The sequence below is a fragment of the Lipophrys pholis genome (genome assembly GCF_963383615.2).
Source record: "Lipophrys pholis genome assembly, chromosome: 20".
Lineage (NCBI taxonomy): Eukaryota > Metazoa > Chordata > Actinopteri > Blenniiformes > Blenniidae > Lipophrys > Lipophrys pholis.
In genome coordinates, this window is record NC_137648.1 from 8,972,138 (window position 1) to 8,984,131 (window position 11,994).

Below are 11,994 nucleotides of genomic sequence, written 5' to 3' on the forward strand. Positions count from 1 at the left end.
CTTCTTTAAATGAACAGCATGCCTGCAAGCTGGGTGTGTTTGCAAAGCCTTGATTTTGACTTGCAGTCAAGGTCATGTTGTCAGAGAGGATGGTAAAAGAAGATAAAGGTCGTTTTCATTCATCCCTTTGTGGAAAAACAGACTCGCTATGTCATCCTCAGACACACTCACACTCGACATGAATTTTGTTTCCAGTGTTACACTTCATTAAACTGTGGATTTGTCAAAACAGCAAAACAAATGCAGTGCATGCAATGACTTCAAGGAATAATGAAATCATGCTGCAGATGACTAAGCCAACTTTTTTTTCATTTATTGACCGCCCACACAAGAAATACTGTCCACTGTTGAAACAGGACATTCAAAGAAAACGAAGAGAGTTTAGTATTGAGGGAGAGTGGTTGAATTTTACATTATTCCCTGCACATATAAATGAAAATGGATTTAAGAATGACATTTTAAGACTGGGTTTTGTTGGGGTTTTTGCGTGTAGTTTGCATGTTATCCATGTGCCTGCATTCATGCTTCCACTGAAAATGATGGCTGCCTTCGACAGAAAGCCAAAATTACCCAACAAGCTTGTACAAGGTGCGTGACCGCTGAGTTTAGTCAACATTGTCTGTCGGTATGTGTGTTTGTGTGGGTGGTTCGTGGTCTTTTCCTCCATGTTTAGTCTTGCGATGGGCTGGCAACCTGTACTGGTTGCTTCCTGCCTTCCTTCCAATGTTATCTGGGACAGACTCCAGCCCACACAACCCTGCTCTGGATAAACTGAGTTCATGAGATGGATAGATGGATGGTTTCCCCCAGCAGATGAGTCCACAGAGCCGTAACTGCCAATAGCTGGGCGACTGAAAGCATTGGTGGAGCAGTACACAGAAGTGACGCCAAAGCTGTGAAGCAGCAGGAGCCACCACAGCGGTAAGTACTCTGAAGAGTTGATCATCATAATCAACACCTTGATATCATTTCAAAGGGGAAAAAAAATACTTAAACCAAAGGAGACTTTTTATTCTTACCTCGTTTCCTTAAAGCAGAACCAGACTTTTTTTCTCGAGGCCTTTGACTCTTCAGAATACACCTGGATTTTTTTCAGATCTGAGCAAACTGAGACGCAGACTCTTTGAATTAGACACAAAACACCTGGACTAATCAAACCACACCTGGAATATTTCTTAAACTGACATGTACTTCTTGTATTGGACTTTGCAGCTTTAAACCAAACCCACACTCTTTAAAACAAATGTGAATTATTTACAATCGATCTAAATTATTTGAACTAGAGACAGACTATTTGAGATACACATGAATACTATGAACTCTACACTGGCTCCACACTACAGGTACATAGCAGTTCATTTCTCTACCAAAGGGTTGTACAGTATGTATGTATGTTAATGGGTTAAGGCTTCTTAAATAGCACACTAAACTAGACACATGAACTAGTCCAAGGAAGAACTGGGCTGCTAGCTCTCATTCATGGAGAGTGAAACTCTCAACTTATTCATACGTGCAATTTTTGTTTTTGTCTCACTCCAGCTTGTTATATTTGGTTGAATGCCAGCTTTCTATATGTGAAGAAGATCTGGATTGATAGTCTATATATAATATATCTTATGCTGGCTTGTATTTTAAAAAGCCATTGTAAATGTGTATTTTTAAACGGGCAACATTGCACTTGTTTTATATTATACTTTTGTTATTTCCGTGGTCTATAGTATGTATTAAATACATTTTCCATTTATTAAAACAATATTTCTCACTATGGAGATTGTGTCTGAGCATCTGAAGATTGTTGGCTACTGTTTGAATTAAAACACAGCTTTTCTTGGAAATATAAAAAAAAATCAAGTTTCAGTGTTTTGGTGCTGAAACGGCCTCCCATTTACCAACAAATCATTGAGGATGTGCACTTCTGTTGTGTGATGAGTTCGGTCTGTGATTTCTAGTTCACACCAAAAATGTGCCATATTTTTTTTATACACCAAAAAAGTGAGTGCAAGACAATTGTAGAAGAAAAAAAAGGAACTGACACCTTTTAAAGTTTCTTAATCAAAATTGCGAGGTCCTCAACAGCCTTTTATTTTAGCACGACGGTGTACAATACATGGAAGCAAGCCCATAATATACACATGCTACATAGTTTCATACATAAACCATCACTTAAGTCACAGAGATGACAGAATTAACCAGTCTATAAACTGTCAAGTAATACGGAACACAGTGGTGCAAAAGGTCAGATTTCTGTTCACACAAGCAAGTATGGAAATACATTCATGATATAAAAAGACTATAAGGGTTAAAAAAAAAAAAAAAATGTAAGCATCAAATGACAGTTTGTTAAAACACCACTATGGAATACATTTTACAAAAATGGAATTAAATAAACGTGCAGTTCAATAAATGGTGATGCTTTAATTCATACTGGTATATATTTTTCACATTTTTCTTTTATAACACACACAAAAATTGGTTGAAAAAATAGTTCCCATTCATAAAATGTGTCGCAACACCCTTTACAAGAAATACTTTCAGTTTGGCTGTAACCATTCAAGAACATTAAGCAACGATGTATTCCAGGATGTGGTTCAAAGTCACACCCTAATCTCTGTGTGTCACAGTGAAGCTGTGCAGAGTATCTGCAAGTTTATCATTTCAAAATGGCTACGATAAATACATTTGCTCTGCTTTTATGGGGCAATAATCCTCCATTTGCTTTACATCATTTATAAACTCATTCAAGAATTATCTAAATGTTATCTGAAAATGAAAGCTAACTGGAAGTCACAATGGATAATGTATCCCTATTAAGTCCATGCCATGTGCCCAGACAGTGCCTGGAGCGCACAAGCACATGCAATAAATAAGCGTATGTGTTGGCTGTTGTCGAAGAAGAATTGAAGTCTTGTGGATGAGCAGAGAGCAACAGAGAGCTCTCCTCACACATACCGACATCGACAGAAGACATAGACAGACTGCCTGAACCTACCAATCCTCTCAAGGTGTCCAAACCCTCTAGACAAAACAAGGAGTCCAGCCTGAGAACCGAGCCAGATAGAGGGTCTCACAGTTGTGTGTCCTTGAGAGAAGGACAGCTGAAACACTTGTATCCACAAGAGGGGACAGATACACATATCATAAAAACACTTGCACTTAAAAGGCAAAAAGGTAAACTTAAATGCATTCAACAGAGAATGAAGGAATTTCATCTGCAGTTGTATGTAAATAACAACCGGTTTCCTCTGCTTCGCCAAAAAACGAGAAAAAAGGTAAAAGAATGGCCTCTGTCACAAATGATTAAAGTTACAGTCGTTTTATTGTTCTTGAGAGAAATTGGGTTGAACATATGTAAAATAACACAAATACATCAGAAAACAAACACTATGCACTGATAGTCCTTATTATCCTTGTAGACAACATCATTTGGGTTCATGTAGTACTTACAAAATACATCAATAAAACTGTGGGTTTTTTTCATGTTTAGCATGTCAAACTGAGTATATATACTTTCTCTGAAAAATGCTAAGAGAAAACAGTCAAAGTACTTTAAATAACCAATCACAACAGATGTTTCGCACAACTCCAACATCTGAGAGCCTCACATGAGGGAACATAAAATAAACCCCTGTGTTTTTCCCTTCCACATCCCGCTCGTTTTCAAGCATGTTTGACATTAGCAGCTGTCCTCAAAATCAGGCTCACCGCTGATGTCTTCTTGGTAAGCTTCAGGGAAACCCAAGTCAGGTCCAATCAAACTCCAATGCTGTTTTCTAAAAAATCAAAGTCTTCTAAATAATTCAACTCAGCTGCGGGATTGTTAGTGTTAAGAGATTGTGTGTGGGATTGTGAAATTCCAAACGTCACAATTTGATCAGACTGAATGTGGAGGCAAAACAGCGTCCAAGCAGCGACCCGTTCAGAGCAAATCTGGACAGGTGATTTTAACAAGATGCAGACCAGTAATTAGACTTTCATGTCATGCTGCTTGTACAGACAACGAAACACTATTTTCAGCACATAGGAGATAATGGCTCTAAGTTAGATTCTCAGTGAAATAAAGCTAATCGACGAGGGTGGCTGCTGCCAGTGCAGAAATACAAAATGCAGGATAGCAAGTGACAACTTGTGATTCCATTCTATTCTATTCTATTTTACATGGGGCCCTCAGTGAAAACGATTTGGACTTGGATATAGATTTTGACTGATGGTTTGTGTTTGTATTTGACTGTATTGATATTTATATTCATTTTTAACATTACAGTATTTGTTTACTGTATATTGTTGAACTTGTACATGGATATGAGACAATAGAGTGTAAACATTAGTTTTTTACTCTATTACACATAGACATCATATCTCATATGTTTCTGTATATTTTATTTAGTTGTTTATACTTAGATATATCCTGTAACTGCGATAGAAAGATAATACAACACAGCTACTATACGGTACAACACAAGTGTCTACATTCCCTTCAGTACTCTGCATAATACCTCACACACAATAATGGGAATCTGATTTGTGTTAAATGCACTTCTTTGCACATTTGACGGACGTCAAATATCCAACATCAACATGAGGATTCAAATGGAGGTTCAAGGGTAGTTCTTTATAGGAGACAAATCTAAACCACAGAACAAATGGTAGCAAATTAAAGAACCTTGGATGTTCTGTTTCAGTGACTTCTACACGTAGTTTGCAAGTGAATCACAGAGCACCAGGAGACAAGATGAACCTCGTGCTGGAACATCATCAGTGTGCTTGATTGCTGCCTTGGTTACCGTGATCAGTTTTAGGGTCCCACGATGCAGCGCTTCCTGGCAATATTGTCATAATCTGATGGATGTCTTCAATTATGCTTGAGTCCAGCACTGCAACACATGCACACACACACACACACACAGTCACACTTTTATATTCCAAAAAAAACATCATTGTGAGGGAATATAAATGTAAATTTGATGACAAGTTGTGCAATTTTCACTATAAACAAACACCCTTCTTTTTTTTTCTTTTTTTCTTTTTTTTTTCAACCTTCGTCCTTCTTTAAAATAAATCCAAAAAGAGACATTTTAAGGACAGGAATTTGTGTTGCAATTTTAGAACATATAGAAAATATAGATTGCACTCCCAATTTGTCATGCTTTGTGTTCACAGAAACTACTCGGGACACGTCAGACATCACTTCATATCTGTTGTGTCACATTTGGCAGACCACAAGCTGCATGTTTACTCTGGCCACGGCCAGTAAGAATGAAAATCTTTCATTCATTGAGAAAGTTCCTATATGCCACACAGGTGGTGCATGTTGTCTCTTATAAATTTGAATTAGCGCTGTGTTCAGTCTGTTCTGCTTCTATAGATTCTCTATGAGCCTCTGAGCCTCAGCTGCAGATGTTCTTGCTTCCTCCCACCTGTTTGGATTAGGATATAATATCTCAGGTGAATAATCTATTGGAGCGCAGCAGCCAGAACGAGTCTGCACTTCTTTTAAGCTCGCTCAGAGCTGCAGCAGCTCAGTTGGCTTTGGATGAACGGCTGGAACTTAAACAGGAAGATTTTGCTCTTAATTTCAACTGTGGTAGTAAGGAAGGACAGTAAATTCTGTCTGAGCCAGATGTGCTCTCAGACAAGATACAAATAACTATTCATTAAGCTGCCAAGTTAACTTTAAGTCCCAGATGGATGTGAAGATGTTGGGTTGTGTCGTTACTGGTACTGACGTGAACTCATCAGACTTGCATTCAGTTTTGAGCAAAACACTGTTTCGTTTACGTGAATGCCTTCTAACAGGTAAAATTACAAGATATCCACTTTGCACTCAGACAGCAAGATATCTTTCAGGAAGTTTAAGAATGTGCATAATACAAACACACCTAAATGTTTCAGGGATGTTAGAAGTATCGAGAATTTGGTGTAAATTATTTGGTATATTTCACAATTTACTGAAAACTTATCAAAAGTCACTGAAATTCCATTTATCACTGAGAATAGATTTGTTACCATCCAATTTCCTAATGGTATACATCATTTCAAAATAAACCTTGAGCTATACTCAAACATCTGGATAGTATGAACAACAGTTTCATAAGTTCTTTTTGATCTCTTTATAATACTGATAAACTAAAAAGAAAAAAGAAAAAGACAGGCTCAATAAAATCATATTAGATTCCTCAAAAGACTATCTCAGTTCACCTTCCGCAATAGCTCCAGTAGCCTGCTGGAACCCATTTATTGCTTTTCTTAGTTCTCTGAGCTGTTATCTTCCCATGTCAGTAAATGGCAGATAAAAAGGGTTGTTGGGCCATGTGACTCCACAGAATCAGTCTAATCCAATGAGTCTGAATACACGTTCTAATCTGACCTTTGTGTGTGTGTGTGTCACAGACCAGGACGGAGACGCTGGATGTCCGACACAAAGTACGAAGACGATCTGGCACAGACACACTGGGGCAACGGTTACACGTATCCGGGTATTTGAAAAAACGGTGACATTTCTCTGCGTTTTGGCCGTGCATTTACACATAAACGCAGCTACGACTGACCACAAACGATGATTCTGGAAAACTCTTTCCACAGTGGAGATCTGGATAATATCTGTGTCTCCGGTTGCATCTAAAGGGGGGTAGGTGGATATTTACATCACAATTCGTGATGTGGTGTTTTTTTCCAGGATTCTGATTGGCTATCATGGCTTCATGCTTCGCGATACACTGCCCCCTACAGGTTTGGCATGCTCATAGCAGCTCTGAACCAGGCATATATGAGGTCAGTGTAAATGAAGATTTTTTTTAATTTTTTTTTAAAGGTAGAGAGGGAAATTACCGTTTTTGTAAAAACCCATGTACGTGTAAACGTTGCCTCAGACACACCAGGAATGCTGACAGTGCAATGTGCGTTTGTGTGTGTGTGTGTGTGTGTGTGTGTGTGTTTGTTGCTAGGTAGAGTATCTTTAGAATGTGCGGGTGTGTCTGTGTTCAACAGTTCAAACACGGACAAGCTCATCCGTCAGTGTGAGAGCGGAGCAACTCGTATTAGAACTAACAATGTTTACAATTCCCGCTCTTAACGTGGTTTTATCATGTCAAAACCGACGGTGTATGCGAGCACGGCAAGTATGTGTGTGGCATTCTTCTTTGCAAAGCAAAATAGAGCGCTATCCTTCGTCGCACAGCGTATGGAAATGTCTCAACATAACCGACGAAACTACAACCCAAAACCATTTTGAAAAAAATCTAATAAAAAGCACCAGGCCATCAAAGATGTGAGGGCGAAAAACCTGTCAAAGTATCGTATTCATGTCATGTGACTAGCAGTGAAACACCAACTCTGTGGCAGGTGACAAGCAAGAAAAGAAATGATTCTGCCTTTTCTTCAGTTGCATCTTCACTTTGAGACTTATTGGCTCAGAAGTGTCGGCTAATTCAAAAGTAAAATTCACAAAGCACCGATGGTTATAGTACAGATAGTTTATCAAGTCTAGATTTTTATCAATGTTTGCAGGAAACCAACATTCTGTCCTGAACCTTTCCTTTTCAGGCAGGTGGAGTTCCCCCTGTGTGCCACAAAAACCCACAGTGGAGTCTGTTGAGGGACTGGTGAAAATGATCATGCAGGAGGTGTGGGCAAGGTGAACATTTGTAGTATTCATCGAGAGCCTTGATGATCGTTGTTGAGAGTTAAAGGGAATGGCATTGTCTGTTGCATTGGTCTTGGTGTAGCACATGTAAGACAGCAAGACTGGTTATTTTGATTTGTGGTGTAATGAATGCAGAATTACCACAGATTGCTACCTGTAAACCCTGTTCCTACAGCCATTGTTCCCTTTAGAATGTTAAGGTGGATCACTACATTTGGAGTCTGAGAGTATTGTCCTGATGGTGGTGTGGTTGGTGTTGCAATTGATCTTTTATTTTAAATCTAGGACACTGATTTTTATGAGACCCATAGGATCGATTCTTGAGACGTCTACTCCTATTATTAACCCGTGGATGCATGACTGACCAATACCAACACTCTTCCATGAGTGGGGTCAAAAATGACCCCAATTTGAATGAATGTGTTTTTACAATAAACTTAAGAAATGTCTTTACTTTCGGTTAAAGATGATGATTTTTCAATGATATTTTAGTGAACAAAAGACTGATTTCATTGTTGACATGCTCATTTATAGCTTTTTCTAACATTTTAAAGATCTCTATGCCGAAATTGTCGGGCCTGCTCAGCATATACAACAGAAACTTGGACCTCCCTCTGAATGGCACAAGTTGGTCATCCACTGTGACACAATCACCGGGGATGAATTTCTGCCTGCGGTTGACCAGGGGCTGCCAATGGGACCTGGTTGCGGCTCATTCTGCTTATGGAAAAGAGGGGTAGCGATATAAAAACTGCATTTTCTTTTGTTAAATTTTTTTTTTAAATGTATAAGGACATTTTTTATAAATGCAAATGGCCTCATGTCACAAACATGTTTCATGAGGATTAACCTGGAACATGAACAATATAGAAACGTCTTCGATTTTGAAGAATTACAACCTTAGGGGTCCTTTTTGACCCCACCTATGCATCGAACAGTTAAGTAACAATTAGAACCTGTTTTGTCTGACAGTCTGGTAAGTTCTTCATTTTCAGGGTTATTTGTCGTTGTCAGTAATGACTTAATTCTGCCGTCATTTGTCTGAGTGTTGTTTATTCCTTTAACTAATCCTGATGATTGAGGGTGACAATTGGAGTAAAGCTTTATAAGTATATTAAATGCTTCAGCTAGTTTATCACTGCATTTCTGAAATGTTGTCCATTCCCTCCAAAAGTTAGGCAGAATCACATTATTTGTTTGGTTGTTTTTTTTATTGTGAGGTTTTGGTGCTTATAAGATTGTTGTTTTCTAGCTTGATCTAAATGTTTACAAATAATACATTTTCGATTTTAACCGAGCACTACATTTTCATTAGTTAGGTTATAGTCTAAATATATTCACTTCCTTGATTTCATAGTTGTAGCTTATACTTTGAAACGTTTTCATTTACGTTTTGGTAGATATTGAAGCAAAAATGTATTTATTTTTTTATTTATTTTTTTCCTCAGTGATGAAATCAATGAATCATCTAAGTAAGATCACAACTGACTCTCTCAGCTCAACCACAAAGGAATTAAAATTAAAATGAAAAAATCCAATACTGAAAGTAATTACAATTTTCTAAATTAATATACAAACAGATCCATGATATTTAAAAAAAAAAAAAAAATGTAATTACTTTTGGAGCTTGTGAATTACAGCTCACTTTACAGCCCACAAGTATAACCTCAGTCCAGCCAGAGAAACTTTATAACTGTCGAAATGGAAGAATTACAGATCAATCGATCCATTTTTAATTAATCATTAAATTATTATGCTGTCCCGTGTGTTAGGCGTTAAAGGGTTCTATCTAATAAATGCTCACTGCTTTATCTACGGCTGGGTTGTGTGGTATCATTTGTTTTTTTATAGCGTCATTATGTGTTTCAGCAACCATTCCTTGTTCGGTGGGTTTTATTCCGTTATTAAGTTCAATAACACCATCGCCCCCTCAGAGATTGACATGATACAATACTGTTATGGGACCAACAACTTCAGGAGATCTAGTTAGAAGATTAATGGCCGTGTTTAAAGGCTGATATTTTTAGCATTTTATCCCTGGACATGAGCAATCAATCAGGACTTTGCCTGCTTCCAGAACAGTTCTTTATGCTCCTGACGACAGAAAGGCTTTCCTATCTGGTTTTAATCCATCCTGACTCCACATTAAATCTCTTGAGAAGTGGGTCAGTTTCAAGATCTGGGTCAACAGTCTGAAATTTTCAAATCATAAATTACATTGCAACTGAAAATTAATTTGATCCTCAAAAAAATGTCTGTCTAGATAAAGGAGTGTGAATAAAGAATGCAAATAATGTATTAGAACTAGCAATTTTTACAGAACTTAGAGGAGTAAAAACACTCGCAGCTCTTATTGACTTTTACTGCTGTTTTGTAAGTGTTTTATATTTGCTTCTTGATTTTTACTGATGTCTGAAGAGTTTTGTATTGTTGTTTTAGCGCATATTGTTTTTAGCACTTTGAGATTTACGAATGTAAAGTGAAATACTAATAAAATGCATAATTATTATTATTATTATTATTATTTTAAAGGAATTAAACCTTACGTTAAAAAAAAATTTAAGGAAAAAGATGATTGGCAGCAGGACTTGGAGAAAAGCATCGTCACACTTGACTGAGAAAGAAAAAGGTTAAACAATATAACTGGGCAATATGCACGCATTCCTGAAACGGAGGGCTCCTAAACTCTCCGCTTCATAAACAAAAACAGCACACAGCGCTTGCCCAACTAATTACAAGCCAGTTACCTCATTATTGCTGCACCCATTCACACACTGTTTGTTCAATCCAAAGAGACGTTGAAATGATTATTTCTGTGGTAGCTCAGCGAGAATGTCTCAGTTTTATTTCAAAAATTACTTACTCACTCAATAAACTGTACACATACAGGATGCTCCTAAACCCACTATTCTATCAGTGAGAAGATGACAGTTTTCTTTGAAACTTTAACTTAATTGATTCTTTATTGGGGGGATTTAGACATAGAAGCAAACACTAATTTGTTTTTCATTACCATAATTTAATCAGTCAGGTTTGTTTTTCTTCTTCTTCTCTAGAATCAACTCTTCAATTGTAATGAAAAGCAATGGAAATGTAGGTCAGAAGACCGACACACGCCTAGATATAATAAGAAAAACAACAAGTAAGAATGGGTAAAGAAATCTCTCAAACAGGAGAAACCAGGCGTGACGCTCATTGTATTCACCGTGCTGTCAATACACTCTTTGGTGACACATATACTAATCGAACACGCTGTACGGGTGTAAATTGGAAGTCACACAGTTCATTGGATCTTGAAAAGGAAAAAAAAAAAAGGCCTTTGTCACAGCAGTAGCTACAAGCTCCAAAACCAGTGCCATGGTCAGTGGAAATCTGTGGTAAAACGCGAACGTGAAAATAATTCCACCGAAATAAATCCAGTGAGAATATTCTCACACTTTTGAAAAATATCATGTAAATAGGGAGAAATAATAACATATCACTCTGTGGGTGCTATATTTTTACGATGTAATAAACAACATCTAACCATACCTGCCAGCACTTGTTCATGTTGTCACATGAAGGTGGGGAAACGTACACAAGGAACTAATACGGTACATGGATGCATGAATCACAATCATAAGAGAGCCACGACTATGCACACAACTAACACTCGCCGCCGCCGTGTTAATTCAAGCTACCAAATAATCAATAGTGAGCACGATATGGACCAAATCATCTGTTTTCAGATTTGTCTATTCGACTTGTACAGCTCGCTTCATGTCTTATTGAAACAGTGTGAAAAATGCCAGTAAAAATTGTGCTTATTATACGTTACCTCCAGAGCACGAAATGATTTAGCAAAGAGAAAATGTAAACTAAATAATATAGAAAATATCAAACAAAACAAAAAAAATTCTAAAATGTAAAAGGACACCACTATCAGAAGGCTGAAGACAGTGATTATTGCAAAAACATTTAGCTCATTTATTATGCCTTCAGAACACCAACTCATAATGAATACACACGCAAGGCTAAGGCATATGTTGACTTACCAGCTCTTAACCACTGTTGTGTTTATTTTTTCTCTTTATTAATCCTTATTTTTAGAGTCAAAACAGAGATCTACTGTGCTGTTTATTAACGTTTTGCTGTTTCTTATATTTCCTTGTCAAATAGCTTTTTCTAAATAAAAAGCATTCAAAATATCAAACCAAGACCTTATATTTATCTACTTTAATACCGTTTCTAATGAATAGAATGTTAGTGGTGTGGTGACCAGTGAACTGGTGGAACTGGGGTGGATTCAAATTCTCAGCCTAAAGGTCTGGAGTTGAAAACGAATCATTCTCTCACATTACCAATTACAGGTGAGG